Source organism: Podarcis vaucheri (genome assembly GCF_965113315.1).
Source record: "Podarcis vaucheri genome assembly, chromosome: 3".
Lineage (NCBI taxonomy): Eukaryota > Metazoa > Chordata > Lepidosauria > Squamata > Lacertidae > Podarcis > Podarcis vaucheri.
The window spans coordinates 23,892,262-23,914,213 of record NC_138761.1 but is presented as its reverse complement, the minus strand read 5'-3'; the positions used below and the strand labels follow the sequence as shown (position 1 = coordinate 23,914,213).

The 21,952-nt window shown below is 45.3% G+C and overlaps 1 long non-coding RNA gene across 2 annotated transcripts in view; it reads left to right on the top strand.

Moving 5' to 3' along the window:
* Nucleotides 1-313: 313 nt before the first annotated feature.
* LOC309529744 overlaps nt 314-21,952 on the top strand; it is a 28,029-nt gene continuing 6,390 nt past the window's right edge. Inside the window, exons 1-2 of one of the 2 annotated variants that reach the window (XR_014218401.1) lie at nt 314-393; nt 14,660-14,755. This is a non-coding gene — a long non-coding RNA (uncharacterized lncRNA). Of the gene's footprint in view, nt 394-14,049; nt 14,460-14,659; nt 14,756-21,952 lie in introns of those variants that run through there. The other variant, XR_014218402.1, reaches the window with a different exon arrangement.

The window sequence follows — 21,952 nt, the reverse complement described above, 5'->3', positions numbered from 1 at the left end:
AGCCAATAACACAACAGTTGCAGCTCTTTGGCTTGTCATAAGTGGCTATCCATTAAAATCCCATATGATACCCTTCCCTGCTCTACAAAGGTCACTTCCTCTTCCCTCTAAATAGAGGCCAAGGATGGGTCATCCTTGGGCAGTTTCCAGAGTCCAAGCACTCTGGCAGGGTCTACCTCTGGTGTCTAGCCTGGTATCCCCCCATCTTAAAAACAAACACACAAAAAACAGCTGGGTGTGGGAGCAGGCATTTTATTCTGCCATGATCCGACCTAGCACTCTGGGAGATTCAAACAGCACGGCTTGTCTGCCAGAACTGGTCAGAACAATACTGAAACCTGCTGCTGTTGCCCCTACTTCCACTATCAGATGCACCCGCTAGGCCTCATCAAGGTAGGAAAGGATCCACCAGGTCTCTTCTGCAACCCAGCTTGGGGCATCCAGTCACCAACGTTGCCCAAGCTCACACTGAAAAGTTGTTACAGTCATACCTCAGGTTACAGATGCTTCAGGTTGCGTTTTTTCAGGTTACGGATGCTCCAAAACCCAGAAGTACTGGAATGGGTTACTTCTGGGTTTTGGAGGTCGTGTATGCGCAGAAGCGCTAAATCGCATTTTGCGCATGTGCAGAAGCGCCAAATCACAACCCATGTGTGCGCAGAAGCGCCACTGCGGGTTGCGAATGTGCATCCCGCACGGATCGCGTTTGCAACCTGAGTGTCCACTGTATTTGGGAGCGTAAGAGAGGAGCTGGCTGTTGGCTTCCCTGTTGTATGGAAAAAGGATCCTCTGATTAGGGATAAATATTTGCTGAGATCAAATGGATCTGGACTACCAGTAGCATTGGGAAAAGACTGTAGCTCAATGGTAGAACACTTGCTTTGAATGCAAAGTACCCAAGTTCATCCACCGCCATGTTTTGCTTTCTGTTTGCAGGCTTGCCATAAGCAACTAGTTGGCCACTTTAGGATTCTGGAGCAGATAGGCCTTTGACACTTTTTATGTTATTTGCTTCTCTAGGCAGGGCTGGGAACATTCCCTGCCCCCCAGCTGAGGAGACCAGCCATCAGTCCATGTCAACAATACTGAGCTGGATGGACCAATGTTCTGATTCCGTATAAGGGGGCTTCTGATAATCCTATGAGCAATTGTGGGAGGAAAAGCTGCACTCTGCACTTCTTTTCAGGGCTGTAACGAAAGCACATCGGCTAAAATATTTCAATGCTTTTGTGGTGTAGGGTTTACTTTCAGCTAGACCTGTGCCAAACACTCTGCCCTGATTACTCAAAAGTTCTTCTCCTGCAAAAGAGGCCTCAACATTTCTGCCTTTTTCTTAGGGCACTTTGAAATTTCTGAAATTTCTGAAATAGCACTTTGATGTCTATGGGACAGCCTCCCCGGGTGTTTGTACTTCCTCATCAGAAAAAGCCCCTGGGAGAAAGTTGCTTCATGACACCTTTCTGTCAGTTTAACTGAAGCACAAGAAGCCACAAAGGTTGGCTTCCAGGTGCCTCAGATGAGTGCAGTCACAGATATTTTTCTTCTTTCCTTTTTGAAAAGAGAAGTCCTTTTCACATTTTTGCTGATTTCTTAAGAAGTAAAAACACTTTAAAACAAACAACTGCCAAACACATGGTAGGCAGCACCTCCCCCCCCCAAGCTTACAGGAAGGACAAGCTGGGGACGCCATCGTGTTTTCAGGAAATGCAGGCGGTCAGGACTCTGGAGAGATGCCTTCTCATGGACTTTGATTGAAGTGTGGGCACCTGGGAAGGCTGCACAGACCAGACAATGGTGAGATGATTTGTAGAATGAAAGATGAAATTCCCTTTCTTGATGACCTCAAAAGTAAGGTAAGTGCAACAAAAACTCTGCACACAAGTATTTCAGTGATGTTTTCTCTCCCCTTTGATAACTTTTGAATGCAGTTTCTTTTCTTATAATTTGAGAATTGTCCAATTATAATAATTGGAAAAATGATAATTTTTCAGCACTTTCAACAAATTTCTCAAGGATTTATGCCAGCTTTTGCCTACAAACATTGTATGCAGTTGACAGAACCCTGTGCTTGTTTGTAGGCCACAAAAGGTGATTCGGGAGGGGCCAGCTTCTTTCAAAGTATACTTTGCTCCACTAGAAAGGAAAATACTTTTAAACTAGTAGCTTAAATTGTTATTATGGTTACATCCAAACTGAAAGAAATCCAGTTATCCCTGTTGAGTTCTTTTTTTAAAAAAGCAACATAATTGTTATTGTCTTATTGCAACAAAACAGATAATTACGCCCTGCAATTCTGCCACTGGTAATTCTACATAATTTGTTCCAAATCTGCCTTTTGACATGTGTAAGAAAAGAGAAAAAGAGGGAGTTGTTTTCAGAGAACATCCTGGGAACCACTATAAAGTAAATAAACGCTGGTGAATCCCCTGTTCCATACACTTTTGAAATACAGGAAGTACACAATATGAAACTGTGTGTGTGTGTGTGTGTGTGTGTGTGTGTGTTTGTGTTCAGCAGCCAAAAAAAAAAACAAAAACTATAAAGTGCAGAGTTGAGGCTAGATCAATTTAAATGCCAAAAAAGAAAAAGAATGCTCACCTCAGCTCTGCTGAGCTGCCTGGAAGAGTCTTCCATCAAACAATGCCGAGCGACTCTGCCTGGGGCCAATTTGTTGCTGGGTTGGGTTTTCATCAGTATGCAGATGATACCCAGCTCTACCTCTCTTTCAAATCAGAACCAGTGAAGGCAGTGAAGGTCCTGTGTGAGTGTCTAGAGGCGGTCGGAGGATGGATGGCGGCTAAACAGATTGAGGTTGAATCCTGACAAGATAGAAGTACTGTTTTGGGGGGACAGGAGGCAGGCAGGTGTGGAGGACTCCCTGGTCTTGAATGGGGTAACTATGCCCCTGAAGGACCAGGTGCGCAGCCTGGGAGTCATTTTGGACTCACAGCTGTCCATGGAGATGCAGGTCAATTCTGTGTCCAGGGCAGCTGTTTACCAGCTCCATCTGATACGCAGGCTGAGACCCCATCTGCCTGCAGACTGTCTCGTCAGAGTGGTGCATGCTCTGGTTATCTCTCGCTTGGATTACTGCAATGCGCTCTACGTGGGGCTACCTTTGAAGGTGACCCAGAAACTACAACTAATCCAGAATGTGGCAGCTGGACTGATGACTGGGAGCAGCCACCGAGACCACATAAAACTGGTCTTGAAAGATCTACATTGGCTCCCAGTACGTTTCTGAGCACAATTCAAAGTGTTGGTGGTGACCTTTAAAGCCCTAAGCGGCCTCAGTCCAGTATACCTGAAGGAGCGTCTCCACCCCCATCGTTCTGCCCGGACACTGAGGTCCAGCCCCGAGGGCCTTCTCATGGTTCCCTCACTGCAAGAAGCCAAGTTACAGGGAACCAGGCAGAGGGCCTTCTGGGTAGTGGCACCCGCCCTGTGGAATGCCCTCCCACCAGATGTCAAAGAGAACAACAACGAACAGACTTTTAGAAGATATCTGAAGGCAGCCCTCTTTAGGGAAGCTTTTAATGTTTGATGGACCACTGTATTTTAATACTTTGTTGGAAGCCACCCAGAGTGGCTGGGGAAACCCAGCCTTTCCCAACTGAGCCGACGTTTACAGCCAGATCCTATGCATATTGACTTGGGAGTACATCCCTTTTAATGGAATTCAACAAAATCCCAATAACTGCTAAGAAGGTTACAGTCATAATCTGTGCCGCTTTTCATTTTTTATTCTCTTCAATTCTCAAATATATCCATTGTAGCTCATTTTAGTATGCTTCCCATATTTTCACATTTTTCATTCATTGTGTACCATTTTTATTTTGTTTTTGTTCATTTGACATGAGGAGGGAGCCACCATAGTCAGATTTGGAGAATAGGAGATAGTGCCATTTAGTAGCTGATACTTCCAAAGGGCCTTTCATGTCTTTCTTGCTCTTTCTATTATAAATTACTGTATTTTTCCTGTTTTCAGTATAGTTCTCTTGTGCAATACATTTATTCACAGTTAGTAAAATACTAAGCAGGCAGAGCCATCCAGCATGACCAAAGTCCAAGGATGATGTGAGTTGAAGCTCACCTTTTAGTTATGGAGAACATTGTCAGGAATGTTCATTCTTGGAATTAGATTCAGTGTTCACTTTATGTGAATATAATTTTAGAAGCTCCATGACAGTTACTTAGCTGGGCAATATTTATGACTGAACTAGCAGTTCAGGTAATTCCAATCCCTTTTTCCCTCCCACAAACACAACATTAGTAAACTCTTAAATACTCCCCAAAGATCTTCTTCTCTTTTCTTGGCAGGGACATGAAACTCTCATTAGTGTCAGCAAGGGTCATGGCCATATATCAGGAGCTGAAGAACTCTAAATAAATTAATTGGATTCCCCACATCACTCACCCTCTTCAGTGAATGGAGGTTATTCAGATTCAGGCATGTTTTGATTTCAAAGCTAAGGCACCCAGTGTCGTTTCATGGAAGATGTGGGATGGATGGGCCACCAGCTTGGATGGTTTTAAAAGGCATTTCAACAAAGTTGTGGGGGATGAGCCTGTTGGTGGTTATTGTGCTGGGAAACACAAGTGGGCAGAAACTGTGATGTTTCTGGTTCCAGCAAACCATACCAAGGATGAGGAATAGTTTTATGGAAGAAGCTGTATTCAGCGGTGCTTCAAATACCCTCTGCTAGAACTGAAAATCCAAGCCTAAGGAACTCTTTGCTCTCTTACTTTTAAGGCTTGCCAGGTTCTGGGAGATGGAGGGTCTGGAATGCTTTCTAATGGCAACATGTCAGCTGGGTGTTGCTCATGATTTCCCAACTTTCCCCCTCATCTGCCTTTGAGCTACTACCTCCCTCAAACCCCTGCTGTTAAATCTATACAGCGGTACCTCTGGTTGCGAACGGGATCCATTCCGGAGGCCCGTTCACAACATGAGCAGAACGCAACCCGCATCTGCGTGTGCACGGGTCGCGATTCGCCACTTCTGCGCATGTGCGTGATGTCATTTTGCGCGTCTGCGCATGCGCAAGACGCAAAACCTGGAAGTAACCCTTTCCGGTACTTACGGCTCACCGCGGGACGCAACCTGAAAATGCTCAACCTGAAGCAAACGTAACATGAGGTATGACTGTACTTTCCTTCTCTTCCTCCTCCCTGGAAGGGTCAGGATGGGGAGGCGGTCTCCACCGTTCCTCCACTGCCCAGTCCCTGACACCAACATGGTTAATTCCACCCTGGTTTCATGGGCTGGATCAGTCCAGGACCTGATCCATGTCTTTGGTAAGAGCACCACACCTGCTCCATCTTTCACCCCCTTCGACCCATTCCTACCTGTCCCATATCTACATTACCGTGTGTGCAGGTGCACCCAAAAAGCAATCTTGGTTGTACACATGGCCATAGTGAAACATTACTCCCATAATAAAGAACATTTAATCACGGGCGTGATTGCGTCGTGGCAATGACACTGTGCTTTATAAATGCACACATGAGCACTGGTCATGTAGGGAGCAAAGGAAAGATGCAAATATATGGAAAGAATGGGAAGCTCAGATAAACCGCCCATGAAGTATTTCAGGGATTGATTTTGCAGATTCTCCTGGTTAATTCAGAATATGGGAGGAGTGAAGAGGGAAATAGAGGAACAATAAAGGAAGAGAATAGGAGAAATTCTCTCACCTCCTCAAATGGATGTTGTCACTGTGGCAATCACACAGGGTCCCCGGACACTTCACCATCTATTGATCCCTGTGCCACCACTTTATTTCTCGCTGCCACCACCCAGGCCCTACCTGGTACAATACTGAGTCCAGTCAGGGTTAAATTGGAACATAAACTTCTGTTTATTTATTGCAGTTTAACAAGCGTGTGGTTTCATAAACGGTATCGGTCAATTACAATCATGAGGTGCCTATCCAGACCTATAACTTCCGCTACCTGCTCTCACTTACTAAACCACCTCTCAGTTATTTACTTGTCTTCCTAGCTCCTAAACTCCTAGTTCCTGACTCAGCTTATTTCGCTACACTAACTCAACCTACCCACAGATTCTATCCCAATTCACTCCCACTCCAACCAACCACCCAACTCCCAACGAACTCCTCCCTTTGCCCCTCCCAGAGCTGGTTTTATAGTCCCTCTGACTCCACCTCCCTGGGTCCTGATTGGGTAACCTGTTTAATTATTTCTCCTCCAGCACTCTCATATGTACGTCACAGTCACCAAAGCATTCATGCTGCCTGCAGTGGGGGCCTCAGCACGAACAACTGTCTCTCTGCTAGCATTTGGGGGGCATGAGTGGCTGTGAGTTCCAGGGTCGGGGAAGCCAGGCAAACCATCAAATCTGCGGAGCTCCCCTGGGTGTAGAGGCCCTGGCAAATGCCCCAGTAGGCCAAGTGCAGATTCCAGGTCTGGTCTCCAAGGTACGGACAGAAGGCATGCTGAAGCTAAGCAGGCCCGGATCTGGTCAGTACCTTGATTGGGCGACCGTCTTTGGACCACTTGTACACCACCTTGAGTCCGTAATTTATTTTTTAAAAAACAGGATATAAACCTAAGAGAATAAATAATTAAAACGCGTATTAAATTAACATATACAATCAGTGCAGATTTTTGCACATTCCCTAAGGCAACTGATTCGTGAAGACAGGCTTGCAAAAACACAGGTACAAAGAAAGAGGGAGGGATATGTATGTCTGAGAGAGAAAGAGAGAGAGATTTAAAGATGATTTTGGATGTCGTATTGGAACCGAAACCCTCCTTGAACTGGCTGTGGAGCTCTTTTAATCTCAGCTACTTGAGCGTTTTTCTGACCCGCTAGAGCAAATAGCTTCTAAGGTTACCCGAGGATCGGATTTTGTTTTGTTTCTTTTAAGTGGGAGAGCATTACAGGTCTTCTCCATGGTACAGTGATCATTGTTCTGCACAATCGAGGTTCACTGCTGTGAAAGCTAAGCTCCTGTTTCAAATCTACTGTGGTCTGAGAAAGCCACCACTTTAATAATGTCCGGCTGTGGTGCTAGCAAAACATTATCAATTTAGGCCTTAAATTTTGAAGTACCAGGAAGCTATATTGACGGGGGAGGGGGGAGTAGTCCTGTCTGTGATCTTATTTAAACAGTGAGCAATGGACTTGATGCCAAGGCCAGCTTCATATTTCAGGGGTTATGATGCTGCCAGGGGGCACCCATTCCTCAGCTCACCCACCCAATGCAACAAACATCCTTTTCCTCTGCTGTTGCTGCCATTGGGGAGGCAGCAACATGAATGATTGGCTCTTCCAGCTTGACCAGTCATTGTGGAGCTGAGTTTGGCTCTCATTCAAAAGTAGCAGTGCCTGTTGGAATAGTCCATTCCACCTTAAGGGACAGGCATGATTGTTGTGTGTCACATGTCTGTTTACACTCCAGCACAGCTTGCTGGGAACTTCCGTTTGTGGACAGCTTTTGCTTATGCTGCTTGCTTGGACACGAAGGAGAGAAGACATGTTTTCCTCTTGTATGCTGAATAAACTGTTTGTAAATATGCTCAACACAGCCTCTCCCCGCCACTTCTGTTGCGCAGCATTATTTACTCTGCTGAGTTGTGTGCTCCAGCTTCTGAAGGCGTCTGAAGGTGTTTAGTCGTGTCCGACTCTTTGTGACCCCATGGACCAGAGCACACCAGGCCCTCCTGTCTTCCACTGCCTCCCACAGTTTGGTCAAACTTATGCTGGTAGCTTCGACAACACTGTCCAACCATCTCATCCACTGTCCTCCCCTTCTCCTTGTGCCCTCCATCTTTCCCAACATCAGGGTCTTTTCCAGGGAGTCTTCTCTTCTCAACTCTACAGTTCTATGACTGTAGCTTCCTATGTTGCTCCCCACATTTGTGGAACTCCCAGCCAAGAAATATTAATGCTTGATCCTGTCTTTGTTAGTTTGATATGGTCCTTGAAGAGCTTTTCATTACCTCAGACCAGTCTTCCCCAAACTGGTTCTTTCCAGATGTTTCAGACCCCAACTCCCATCAGCCCCAAACATAAGGAAGGATGTATGGCATTACTGGGATCTCAAAGGAGGAATTGATGTCTGGGGAGATTTTTCAAAAAAACCCAAACAGCTCAAGATCTTCTTCTGTTCAGGGCAACCCTAAAGGATGGGAGTTGTAGTCCAAAACATCCGGATAGCACCAAGCTACCATCAATTGAATCCTGGTGGGGGGTTTTTCACATTTGTGATACATTTCTATTTTGTTTTTTTAGCCTTTGTTGTTTTAATCATGTCACTGCTGCTGTGAGGATCATCGCTTTATGAATCGCTGCTGTTTCAGTGCATTGTTTTTCTATCAGATTTTTCTTTTCTTGGCTTGTTATTTTAACACTGATGTTCTGCAGTTGTTATTTCTTCAATTTTTGTTTGATGTTGTGGTTCTGCACCCTTTTATACATTGTGTGATGTTTAAATCTGCAAGGCATTGTGCATTCAGGTTGCTGCTGTTTCTAAGAAGGCGGGATAGAATTTATTTTGCAACGGTCTTAGTTACATCTATTGTTAGCCCTGAGAGTATGATATTGCAGAGAGTGTCGTGAAAGTGTGTAAACAAAGAAAGATGCACGCTATTTTGTGTGAGGGATTCCAGTGCATAATGGAAATGGAGGGTTCTGCAATTAAAGTTTATTCAAGTGCTCTTTCACCCTGGTACAACAAAGACGATTGTGGTTTTTTAAAAAATAAAAAAATGCAGGCACTGAAAAGCATGGGATGAATGAATGATTAGCAAGAAGATGCATGAACAGCCCACAAGCAAACAGAGATGAATGTTTACTGCCATATAACCTCTACCAGACCACATAATACTCTAACCTCCCTGCCAGCTTTCTGCAAGGGTGAAAGTTCAATAAACAGGTTGTCCGGAGGACTCTAAATAAATGAAAATGAAAGGCACAGGGGCAGACCAGCCTATTTCCTCCCCAGTTCAGCTGGCACCCTTGGTCCCTCTCTGCAAAGGTAACAGGAGAAGGGAGTCTTGGTGTTATTTCCATTTTAGCCCGCCAAATTGGGTTTCCCCTTTTTGAAATGCCCGCCTGCCCACAAAGCAACACAAATTCCACACAATGAGATAAGACACTGTGAAACCATTCAACAAGTCGCTGGGGTCCATGTGCCAATGGCAAAGTGTAGCTGAACAATGGCTTGCTAAACAGCAGCACAGTATTAATTGCTAATTATTTCACCAGCCTGTCTGAAATGCAACTCCCCTCCCCAGCCTCCTAAATCAATTTTTAATCCATTTAAACAGCCAAGGAATGCTCAATCACAAAACATGTAATTACAGGGGATTATATCACACCTCCAGCATTTTGGCAATGGGACTCGGTGGCAAAAGATAAAAAAAAGAAAAAGAAAGAAAGAAGGTAGCACCAGATTGTTTTATTCATGAATTTTTCTACTTAACAGCAAAATTGCTAGTTATCGCTACAATGCATTCTTTGTTCAGACTTTTGGCTCCCATTCTTCAGGTTTTGAAATAAGACTTTAAAGTAAATAGAGACATACAAAAAGGACCCCCGCCCGTACCCTACTCATATCAGCACCATGATAGGGAAGCAAGTAAAGCTAATATTAATTCTAAAAAGGAACTGCAAACATTAGTAAAGTAAATTCCCCCAGGGTATGGCATGGTAGATCGCAATGCTACCTGTATTGCTATCATAGCTTTTTTCATGAATATGGTTTTTTAATGATGCGGTCTTTGCATAGAATTGGATTCATATATATATGAATGAAACCAAGGGATGTAAGATTTATGGCTGATTTCTGCAACCTGTTACATTTTGGACTACAACTCCCATCATCCCCAGCCAGCAGTCTAAAACATCTGGAGGTGATAAGTTCGGAGAAGGCTAAAATAGTGGGGTGCATGGGGTGTTGGGGGAGGAGTAGTGCCTTTGGAGGGGGACATGTTGTGCTCCATCTGGGGTAGATTGTCCACTTTGGTCCCCACCCTGCACTTGGCTCTCACCTGTGGCTCCTAGAAGTTGTCAGCATGCAACAGCAGTTACAGCCCGGGAAACGGCTTTGACTGGTCGACTAAACCAGGTGAGGTTAGGGGCTTCCCCTGCATGCAAAGACAGACTCTGGTGGATTGAGCAGACAAGACCCATAGTGGTGTTGGGAATTCCATTCCTCCCGTGCTGCAGATGTGTGGGATTGTTGCATGCCACATGTCTGTGTTTACATTCCAGCACTGATTGTTGGAGTCTTGTGAGCTGAAACTGAGATACAGTGGTACCTCGGGTTACAGACGCTTCAGGTTACAGACTCCGCTAACCCAGAAATAGTACCTTCAGTTAAGAACTTTGCTTCAGGATGAGAACAGAAATCGTGCAGCAGCAGTGGGAGGCCCCATTAGCTAAAGTGGTACCTCAGGTTAAGAACAGTTTCAGGTTAAGAACGGACCTCCAAAACGAATTAAGTTCTTAACCTGTACACTGTTCCATTCTGTATAGCTATTGCTTTTGCAGTTCCTTCTCCATGGAAGAAAGACAGAGAGAGAAGCCTGTTAGGATATTTCCGTTCCACCTTAAAAGGGAGCAGGCTTTGTGAGTCACAGAGTCTGTGCATTTCCGGTTCACAGGATGTTTATGTTTCCTATTGCTTTCGTTTTCTCTCTGTGTCTGGAGACACTGATGCAGGCAGTCATGTTTTTCTTCGTTCTGATCAACGCTGAATAAAACTTGTAAATAATGCTCTCCTGCATGCAACTTCTGCTGTGAACTATCTGCTGATAGAGTGTGCATGAGCTCTGGAATGTGGCAAGCTATTTCTAGAAAACTCGTGTCGCTAATTGCTGATACTGTATCTATGGGAGATCGATGGATCGTCCGGCAGCCGGCTTGGGGGCCATGATGGACTTTGTCTCCCTGGCAGTATCCCAACAAAGCCATGTTTTCTTTGTTCTGTTACATTTGATTTTCTGCGCAATAATTTAGGCTTAGATGTTACACATCAAGGCTCAGCTTCCGTTTGGACTCTGCTAGTCATGTGATCACATCCTTGAATATGAAGAAGAAGAGTTTGGATTTGATATCCCGCTTTATCACTACCTGAAGGAGTCTCAAAGCGGCTAACATTCTCCTTTCCCTTCCTCCCCCACAACAAACACTCTGTGGGGTGAGTGGGGCTGAGAACTTTAGAGAAGTGTGACTGGCCCAAGGTCACCCAGCAGCTGCATGTGGAGGAGCGGAGACACGAACCCGGTTCCCCAGATTACGAATCTGCCGCTTTTAACCACTACACCACACTGGCTCTGAGTCACATCAGCGTGACGGGGTACCAGAGTGATGAATCCCGGGCGATGCTGCGTTGGGGTGGAAAGGCACCGGCCTCGGCATTATCACCCAACAAGTGGGTCCAATGGTCAAGAGGGCACATGCTGTAGAGGGAAGTGAGGGGCAGATGGGGCTTGTCAACATGGGAAGGTAGCCCATCTAGAAGAAGGAAAACTCCTAAACCTTCACTGCCTTGCTGGATATCTTCAGGAGAAGAAAAGGCTAAAGAGTAAACCCAACACAAATCTGTAGTCCCTAAGACGGCTGGATGACGCCTCATACAGCTCCTTCTAGCAACTCCTGCAACCAAGCTGGTGCCAAACGTCCTGCTCTGCTTTCCTTTGGACCACATCAGTGTGGCCGAGAAGGCGGTCTTCTCATCTGGGAATCCCAGAACACACTTCCCAGGCTTGTGTCTGGGGGAGGTCATTTCAGTGCTGCTAATGCAGCAGCTTGACTCCTCCCCAAGGCGTACCCCATTGTCTCTCGAGACAGACAGATGCCAACAATTTGCAAGCAGTGAATTTGGCTGAGACTTTTCAGCACAAAAAAAGATGGGGGACTTTGTGTAAGAGGTTTGGACAGCATTATTTTTCAGATCTTTTAGGTGGGAATCTTCTTGGCAGTTGCTGTCTAGTGGCCACCATTCCCCCCCACCCCAAAAAAAGAAATGTCTCTGGGTGCAGGGAGAGTTGGGGCAAGAAAGAGCTCTCCAGCTGCATTGAACAGCCACTCCCACAGCTGGTGACACCCAAAAAGATACTTTTTCAAAAAAGAAAAAAAGACTCACAGTTGCAGCCTACTCAAATGTTAACCTCCCTCAATCCCTTAGAAATGGTCTTACTTTCCAAATTGCCTCCAGGTTTCCTTCCAATCCCCCCCCCATTCAAACCTTCTCTGTTGCTGCACCCAGATTTTGAACTCCCTAGCATCTAGTCCAGCAACCTGTTCTCACAGTGGCCTGAAATAGAATCATAAATTGGGAGAGCACTGTGACACTCAGGCCCTCCTTCTCTGGTTCCTATAAGCATCCAGTTGGCGACTGTAAGAATGGGATGCTGGAAAACCCAGCAAGGCTCTATTTATGATCTTGTGCTTCATGGTTTCCTTGACTCGAAGAAGAGTAAAAACACAGACTTTCTCTTTTCTTTTGTGGCATTTGAAATGCTGGTTTTAGGTCTGATTCCAGAAAACACTGGAAAGATTCTTGATCATATATGCCATGCGGGAAAAGAAAAGGGGCCAAAGTGGTCAGTAATTGGCATAAGAGATAGGAATTATTAAACACACATATACTTGTTTTTAAAAAGAATTGGTGCAGACAGATATCGTTGCAAGCCACAGATATCTTTGCAAGCCACAGATTTATAACAGATAATATTATGTAATATATAGCTTTCCAGGCTGCTACAGGAACACTAATCAAATAAACCATATAGACTCCATTCCTATATCCACTTACTTTGGAGTAAGCCACATTGAACTCAGTGTGTCTTACTTCTTAGTAGACGTGTGCAGGATTGTGTTGTAAAACATACTTTTTGCCAATGAACAGTATCTCTGTGTGTGTATTCGAGCAAGAAAGAAATGTTTTTCTTGGCTAATCGAGACTCTGCAGCTACTTATGTTTAGGGGAAATGATAATTTAATGCATTCATGAGAGTTGTAGCCTGGCCTTCTCCCTCATTCCGAGTTACAGGAAATGTTCTTACTGAATGGGATTCTGAATACCAAGGAGTCAAACTGAAAGGCAGATACTGAAATGTTGTGATCTGATTTATACAACCACAACCATGCAAAAGAGAACTACAACCCAAAAACTTGGTGCATGCAACTGCTCAATCTAGTTATATACACCAATACAGACTAACCCATTGCCTTTAAATAAAACTCATCAACTTGGGGATTCTTTAGCTGCGATTCCTGCATTCTGTGCATTCTGCTCAGTGAACATAGGAATATAGGAACATGCCTTGTTCAGAGTCGGACCATTGGACGATCCAGTTCAGCTTTGCCCACACTGACTGCCAGCAGCTCCCCAGGTTACAGGAAGGGAATCTTTTCCAACCCTACCTTGATTGAACCCAGGGCTTTCTGCATGAAAACAGGTGCTGTACCACTGAGCCATGGCCCAATGGTGCTTCTTCTCATGTACGGTGGTTATAGGATTGTATCTCAGTCTTGGAAACTGGTCCAATGAAAACTGCCATCACCTAGCCTAATAGCACAACTCCCAGGACCACAGAAAGGCTCGTGAGCGCCAAGACCTGTCCTGGGCCCTCCAAGCTGAGGGACTAGAGAGTGATTGGCCATAGCTGTGAGCCTCCAGTTTGATTTCCCACAATGCCATGGGTGGCATTGTGCTTGGCACTTCAAGGCATTGTGGGGAATAAATTGGCAGGTCTCGGTCCCCTTTGAAATGCTCTTGCTACCACCTGCACCAGGTAAGCCTAAATGAGAGAGCAACAACATCAGAGGAGGGCACTGGAAGAAACTTTTTAATAAACTATTAATGTTAGGACTCAGCAACATTATTATTTTTTAAGTGTTTTAAATGTGTTATAACACTGTGACACCAGATGGAGCTGTAGAGTTCTGTCTTACGGCAACATGTTTACAATGTGTTTTCCTAAAACACATTTGTTTGTTTTTTGCTGGTACTACCCAACTGGTGCCATTCAAAGCCAGCCTAACTTTTACATGAATAAATGAAGAAAATGCAGGCTTCCTAGACAGAAAGAGGCGCAAGTCTGAGGTTAAGCCTGAAGAAAACTGACTTGCAATGTTCACATGCTTAACCCTATTGAAATCAGTGTGGCTTTCCTGAGTTCAGTCTTGGCTGGACCATGTTGTGTATTCTTCAAATGCAACCTCAGCAGCAAGCAGTTTCATCGGTATTCACATCAATATACAAAGAATGAGAAAGTCTCTCTTTTCTTTTCCTTCTTCTGACATCACTCATGTACCCAGGTGCTAAAGTCTCCCCTCCACCTGTTTTTGCAACTTACTGACACGCTCCTTTCATTCAGGAACATGAGCATGCTACCTACCTGCCACCTGATCCCTTAACACCCTTTGATGTCCTTCTGCCCTGCGCCCGAGGTCGAAGTCGACAGCGGACATGCCTTTGGTATGAATGATTTAAGGCAACAGGTGAAAGTCTTTACATGTGAATACTTACAACGGCCTTTCAAGGTCTCGGTATCAGTTACGATCATATTCCCCAAGTGGTCCCTTGCGTATTCCCAATTGTGTTGCTGTTTATAGAACTTGCTGCCCTGCCACATTTCATGGCTTTTTATTATTATTTTTAATGAATTGTGCACACAGATCCTCCGATTCTTGCTTGGGGGAGCATCTCTCAAGCAGTCATCCTTCATTAAGGGGAGCTGCCATTCACTGTTGAGACAACAGCAGATCACGGATGTAAGTTTCCTGTTAACTTCTTTAAGTCCCACCTTCTCTCTGCATCCACTGATTCTGAACTTCTGAGGGAGTCAGCCAAAAACGGCTGTAGTTTTGCTGATGTGGCATGTTTGAGAGTTTGGTGCTCTTTCTGGGTTTTTGCTTTTACAGCTTGGATTTTAACGATGCTTTAAGACCATTTTCGATTGCGTCTGAATTAAATTTTATGCGAGCAGCTCCGAAGGTTCATTTGAGGTCTGATAGGACAGGATATAAATGTAAAACATATAGCTCCCTTGTTCCTTTTATTCTCCTCTCCCTTTGTTTCCACTCTACCTTGACAGCTCTTACTTTTATGAGGTATAAAATAAGACAACCTGCCCCACCTTTGTGGTCTTTAGGTGATTTGAACTTCGGCTTCCATCATCCCTTACCATTGGCCATGCTGTCTGGGGCTGATGGGAATTAGGGCCCAAAACATCAGGAAAGCACCAATTTGGGGGAGACTGGCCTGGGGTTTAAAACAAAAAACAACACCTTCTTCTCTTGATGCTGAAAGGACATAAGAGGAGGGGCTAGGTAAGTCTCTCTGGGATGGATGTTCCCCCAAAAAGGTAACACAGGTGAACAGGCCAACTGAGTCACCCACCTAACTTGGGATGCTCACAATGCTACTGCAGATACAGTACATGTGGGAAAAGATTTCATTTCATTTCACTTTTAATTTGTATACCGCTCAGTGGCAGAGCTTCATGCTCCGGCACTTGGGGGGGGGAGTAGGCGGGGGCGGGGCTGGCACGCATCCCGGGGTATGGTGTGGCACCCAGCGGGGGGGGGGGTTGGCGCAGCTGCAATGGCACTCTGCCAGGATCATGCTGCCGGGGTGGGTAGGTGCACTCCCCCCATAATAAAAACATAATAAAACATTAAACATTTTTTTAAAAAACCTTCCCTATACAGGATTGCTTTCAGACGGCTTCGAGGTTGGATACCTTCCAACATTTCTCCAATGAAAATAGGGACATCCTGTGACATTCTGAGACCAAATCAGAAAAAGGGATGGCATCTCTAAATCAAGGATGTCCCTGGAAAACAGGGACACTTGGGGGGGGGGGTCTGTACTTTTCAAGGGAGGAAAAGATAACCACCCTCATCACCTCATGACTAAGAGGGCAATGAATGTGAGGGGAGGCTGCACAGGCAGCGGAGGACGACTTCAGGAGTGCCACATTGACATTCCCAGACATTAGCAATGTCACAACTCTCAGCCACCGCCATGTAAATTAATGAGAGAATAACTAACACTCAACGTTACATATGCGAATGGCCATCTTCTGTAGCAGAAGAAGCTGAAAGTAATGTTTTCAATTCGCTCAATAAATTTGTCATTTCACAAACCAAGCATGCACTAGGGAGGTGCCAGCAATCATTTCCTAAAACTATCAGACAATATCTATAAGTTTAGCAGGTAGGTGCCTTTATTAGGAACGCCTTTTGTAAACAGCAGCAACACCAGGTATTTGAAGAGCGCTCAGCAGCTGATTTCAAAGCACTACATTACCAGGAACTGCTCTTTCCTTTCTCGAGTTTTTCCTTTGGCATAGTATCATAGCAAGCTGCACAACTCAGCCTTTCAGAGAATCCTTTTTGAATTCCATCCTTATGCCCTGTAGCCTCCTCACATTCCTGTAAGGCAGTTTAATATTCATTTCATCATGCTAGAACACCACATGCGGCACTCTGCGATGGCTGTACAGACGCTAATTAAGCCGAGCTGTGCAAACAATCAAGCAATTTAAAATCAAAACAAATCCCCCTGTTTCATCCAAACAATTGATGGGGGCAAAATCAATGAAAACACTCTCGGCGCATGCAGAGTGCAGAAATCATCCCATGATATATTGATGCAATTACTATAATAAATGTCACATTTACAATCGCAAGTGGTCAGGAACCTCAAGCACTGGAAAATAGTAAATTGCTGGGTAAGTGGAAGTATGTTTGGTATGCTCACATAACACTTTTTTCTCTTAAAAGTAATAGCATGTCAAATTTTAGTTTGGGACGTCAGCTTTTAACTTTGGGAATCATTTGGGAGCCATGCTTTTAATTACAGTGTTAACCTCTCTCCAAAAGGTGAGAGGTTTCAGTGATCTTACCCAGGCTCAATTTCCTTTAGAAGATAGCCAGTGAAAGTTTATTGGTATTTTTAAATATTGGTGTTTATTTAGAAACATACAGCTTGAGTATAGATGAAGACCCAGCATTGAAGACTGGCAGCCAGCCCAAAGTTTGGTGCTTTCACATCCAGTATCCAGGAGGGCAGCCAGTACGCTGAGACTCTTGATGAGCCAGCTCATCTCTCTGGCCCCTGCCTGCCTGCCTTTCTCAATCCCATAAAAATGCTTTTGGTTGGATCCAGAGTTCCTGGGGCTAGAACCCCGCTCAGGAGATGCTCCTAGAGGGGGTAGGCCATAGCTCGGTGGTAGAGCATCAATCCCTGGTATCGCCAAGTGGGACAGGAAGAGACCTCTGCAGTTCTAGACAGTCACTGCCTGTCTGTGCAGATGTATCAGTGGTCTTATTCCCATCCTTTTCCATTAGTGAGCGACCCTGTTGGACCAAAAGACCTTCTGTGAATTCAGGGCATCAGTAGGATTCTATCCAATATGCTTATCTGTGATGTGGGAGCTTGGACGTCAGTGACTCTGTATTGTGCATTTTTAAAATTTCCATTCCTGTAGCAGGCATGTCCAACAGGTAGATCTACCGGTAGATCACTGGCTCCCCCCAAAGAAGCTCAGCATTTTCGCTCTTCACCTTCCTACCTCTTCCCTAAAAAAGCTCAGCAACTTAGACCTGAACCCCAAAAAGGGGGGTAGATCACTGCCAGTCTTTGTGAGTAGATCACAGTCCCTTGGGAGTTGGCCACCCTTGCCATAGAGCATGAAACTCTAGATCTCAAGGTCATGGGTTCGAGCCCCAGTTTGGGCAAAAGATTCCTGCATTGCAGGGGATTGGACTCGCTGATCCCTGTGGTCCCTTCCAACACTACAATTGGATCATTCTATGTGCCCTTTGTAGACTTTCATTCCCACATTTGACAAATGCACCTGGGAGTGTTATTGCAGCTGCAGGCTCCCCTCACAACCTATGTGTTCTTGGAATGAGCATCGCCCTAATGAACATCTCAAAATGGCTATGATTGTCATTCAGGTAGTAGCTATCCGTGAGGGGGCAGGATCACGACCTACATGTGCTCATCTGAACACCAGAACAGGTAATGCTCATATAGCATCTAGATCAAGGGAAGTAATAGTGCCACTGTATTCTGCTCTGGTCAGACCTCACCTGGAGTACTGTGTCCAGTTCTGGGCACCACAATTCAAGAAGGACACTGACAAACTGGAACGTGTCCAGAGGAGGGCAACCAAAATGGTCAAAGGCCTGGAAACGATGCCTTATGAGGAATGGCTAAGGGAGCTGGGCATGTTTAGCCTGGAGAAGAGGAGGTTAAGGGGTGATATGATAGCCATGTTCAAATATATAAAAGGATGTCACATAGAGGAGGGAGAAAGGTTGTTTTCTGCTGCTCCAGACAAGCGGACACGGAGCAATGGATCCAAACTACAAGAAAGAAGATTCCACCTAAACATTAGGAAGAACTTCCTGACAGTAAGAGCTGTTTGACAGTGGAATTTGCTGCCAAGGAGCGTGGTGGAGTCTCCTACTTTGGAGGTCTTTAAGCAGAGGCTTGACAACCATATGTCAGGAGTGCTCTGATGGTGTTTCCTGCTTGGCAGGGGGTTGGACTCGATGGCCCTTGTGGCTTCTTTTCTGACACTGAGATGGGCATGTGGAGGTTTTTTGGGGCAACATTATAAGGAGATGAGTGTAGAGAGTGCAAGTGCAGTTAAGTCTTGCTTCTGGGCTTCTTGCAGGCATCTGGTTGGCCACTGTGAGAACACGATGCTAGACTAGGTGGGTCATTGGTCTGATCCAGCAGGGCATTTTTTATGTTGCGTTTCAGCTTGCTGCTGCAATCCTACTCCCTACTTGATGCATGTTTTTTCTACCCTGATTGGAAGGTCTAAAAGGAGCTACACTCATACCTTGGAAGTCGAACAGAATCTGTTCCAGAAGTCCGTTCGACTTCCAAAATGTTCGATAATCAAAGTGCGGCTTCTGATTGGCTGCAGGAAGCTCCTACAGCCAATGGGAAGCCACAGAAGCCCCGTTGGACGCTTGGCTTCCAAAAGTACTTTGCAAACTGGAACACTCACTTCTGGGTTTGTGGCGTTTGGGAGCCAAAGCGTTTGAGAACTAAGCTGTTTGAAAACCAGAGGTACGACAAGCACAAACACAACCTGAATAAACATTGTTTGAAATACCTGACCCTCCAACATGTTGAGTCCCAAAAACAGGACACATTTCTTCCTGTCGGTGCTCTCATGTGAGTCACATGATCTGCAGAAAATCACAGAGCCTCAAAGACATGCTTGGGGGGGCATGTTCTTACGGCACCCAAAAACGTGTATTTTGGGGTCCTGTGTGAGATTGCGGCCACCATGCTGTCGCGGGGGGAAATGGGATGTCCTGGGGAGAACCAACTTGAGCTCCTTGGAGGAAAAGTGGGATATAAACATAATAATAACAATAGTACCAAGTGAGCAACTGTAGAGTCTTACAGCCAAATCTGAAAGAGGTTTGCTCAGGGGTCTCACAGAAGTTGACAGGAAAGTTTTCCTCCTAGAGATGCTCTGGGTTGTAAGTCTTGCTGAAAGGAAAAGTCCCGCATGAATCCAAAGTCAACTTTCCTGACAAATCTAAAGCTTCATATTGAATGTTTCCCAGGTGTTTTCTAAAATCTATTTAGTTTCCCAGATGAAATGGCACAAGTGCCACTAGTCATTACTACCTTCCAGAATGACCCTTACAATTCAGCTGGCAGGGTCTGTTTGTGGACAGGCACTAAATTTGGCCTGGACTTATTTAGCCACACTAAATACAGCAATTTAGATGGATAGAGTTTCTAGAGAATGCAGGGTTTCTGTGAAAACGCTATATTTAAGGTAAAGTAAATTGTATACCCCGATTTGGAGCACGCAAACGTTACACACTCCTTAAGTGATGGCAAACAGAGCCTTCTCTGTGCAATTACTGCAAAAGCCACCTTCAACGTTGCAGGTGTCCCCAACCTTTTTGGCCCTTGGAACACATCTAGAAATCTGAATGCTGGAGGGCACCAGAAAACGCCCAGCAGTGGAAGTGGTGATGCTCATAAATGCATGCAGCAGCAACAACAAACACTATAGGCAATTGTTATGGGTATGGGGTTGCTCGTGCGTAAGTTGCCGCCTCTCCTGGTTATGTTGCCTTGTTAAACCTTTCTGTCTGGACAGCCCTTCAATTTGTGGCTGCCTCAGTCGCTAGCAGAATCCGTCAGTGGGTGTTTCTTAAATCTTTTCCAACATAAAAGTTGTTTGACACCCAGTCTCCTCCTACTCTCTCTGCGCGGAAGTCTTCTGCGCAGGGTGGGCATGGGTAGCGGAGGACCCATGCTCTCCCCGCTGGTGTCCGGTGAAGAGTCCTGGAGCCCTCTCGACGATTCCCCCATCAGCCCCTCTATATCCCTGGTGTTGCGCTGATTTGCTTTCCCATCTACGGAGCTGCCTCTCTCCCTGCTGGGCCCTTCTCCAGCATCATTTGAGAGCCTTCCCTCCGCCTCTAGCTCCGCTGTCAGTTCCCTGACAGAAATATACCTCCATAAAACAAAAACGTCAGGCTACCCACCATAAAAAACACCACAAAGAGGAGTCATCCTCTGAAAAGACAGACACCGGGGGGGGGAGCAAAAAAAGAGACAGGCAGTCTAAAAAATGCATGCAGAACACCCCCCCAAACAAACATAAACACACACCAAATCACCTCTCTCAGGTCACACCCATAATTTCCCCAAAATGTAGCAGTAAAATGTCCCCATTTATTTTTCTTTTCTGAAGAAGGTGCAAGACAAAAGTCCATGCCTCAAACTGTCCCTCCCTGGTATTTTCTTCTCCTGTCTCTGGGCTTATATGTAAGCCAAAGGCATTCTGAGCGTTCCAGTTTGCGAACTACTTTTGGAAGCCAAACATCCAACGGGGCTTCCGTGGCTTCCCATTGGCTGCAGGAGCTTTGGCCAGAGGACGAGATGGTTGGACAGTGTTCTCGAAGCGACCAGCATGAGTTTGACCAAACTGCGGGAGGCAGTGGAAGACAGGAGTGCCTGGCGTGCTCTGGTCCATGGGGTCACAAAGAGTCGGACACGACTAAATGACTAAACAACAACAATGGACATTGGTTCCATTTTGCTTGAAACAAAATGGCTGCTGATCCTTTCGGAAAGCAAATGCAATTCACAAGGAAGCCGTAACAAGAAAAGTGCCATCTAGCATTATTGTTGACAGCTGGCAGGTTGGGGGAGGGTGCTGGGGGTGGGGGGCAACAGGCGGTAAGGACACACAAACCAATAACTCAGCTTAATGGTATTTGCAAAACTTGGGCCAAACAGCAAACATTGTTTTTGACAGCCTGTTGGTTCTGTATTGTTCCAAAGCCTGGTACCTTGGTTACGAAATATCTCCAACTCTCTCCCCCCGCCCCCCAATGATCAAAAAGGCTTACTGTGGCATGTTGGGTGCAGAGAAAGAGAAACAATGGGTAACTAATGAGGAGAGGGGTACTTAGTAAGTTCTGTGGAAAGAAAATGGCTCCATGGCAGCTTTATTCATTCAGACAAATGCTTACAGGTCCCCTGCCAAAATGGATTCCCAAGACTACAAGAGAAACAACTAAGGCACATTGGTTTCTGTTATCTCTGTTTGGACATTTGTCTGTCTTCACTAGATCTTTGAAAGCTTGTTTACAAGGAAGACAGGTTGCCCCAAAGCAGAAGGGATGAATCTGTTGATGGATAGGATGCAGTTTGGGTTTTTTTCTTTCCTTTTTTTAATTGGAAGCTGATGTTCGCTGGAATGAGCCTGTAAGGTTTGCTGTGGAACAATACGACCTACCACCAGCGGCTTATATTTCAGCAGGGTTAAAGCAAGGGGTCTTTGGAACTTGGAGTGGCGTGGAATTCTTCATTTTAATGCAGCGATTGCATCTGATTAGATACATTTTTTTATTCTTATTTTTAAAGGTTCCTTGTCCTAGCAAACTGAATTCTGATAGGCTTTT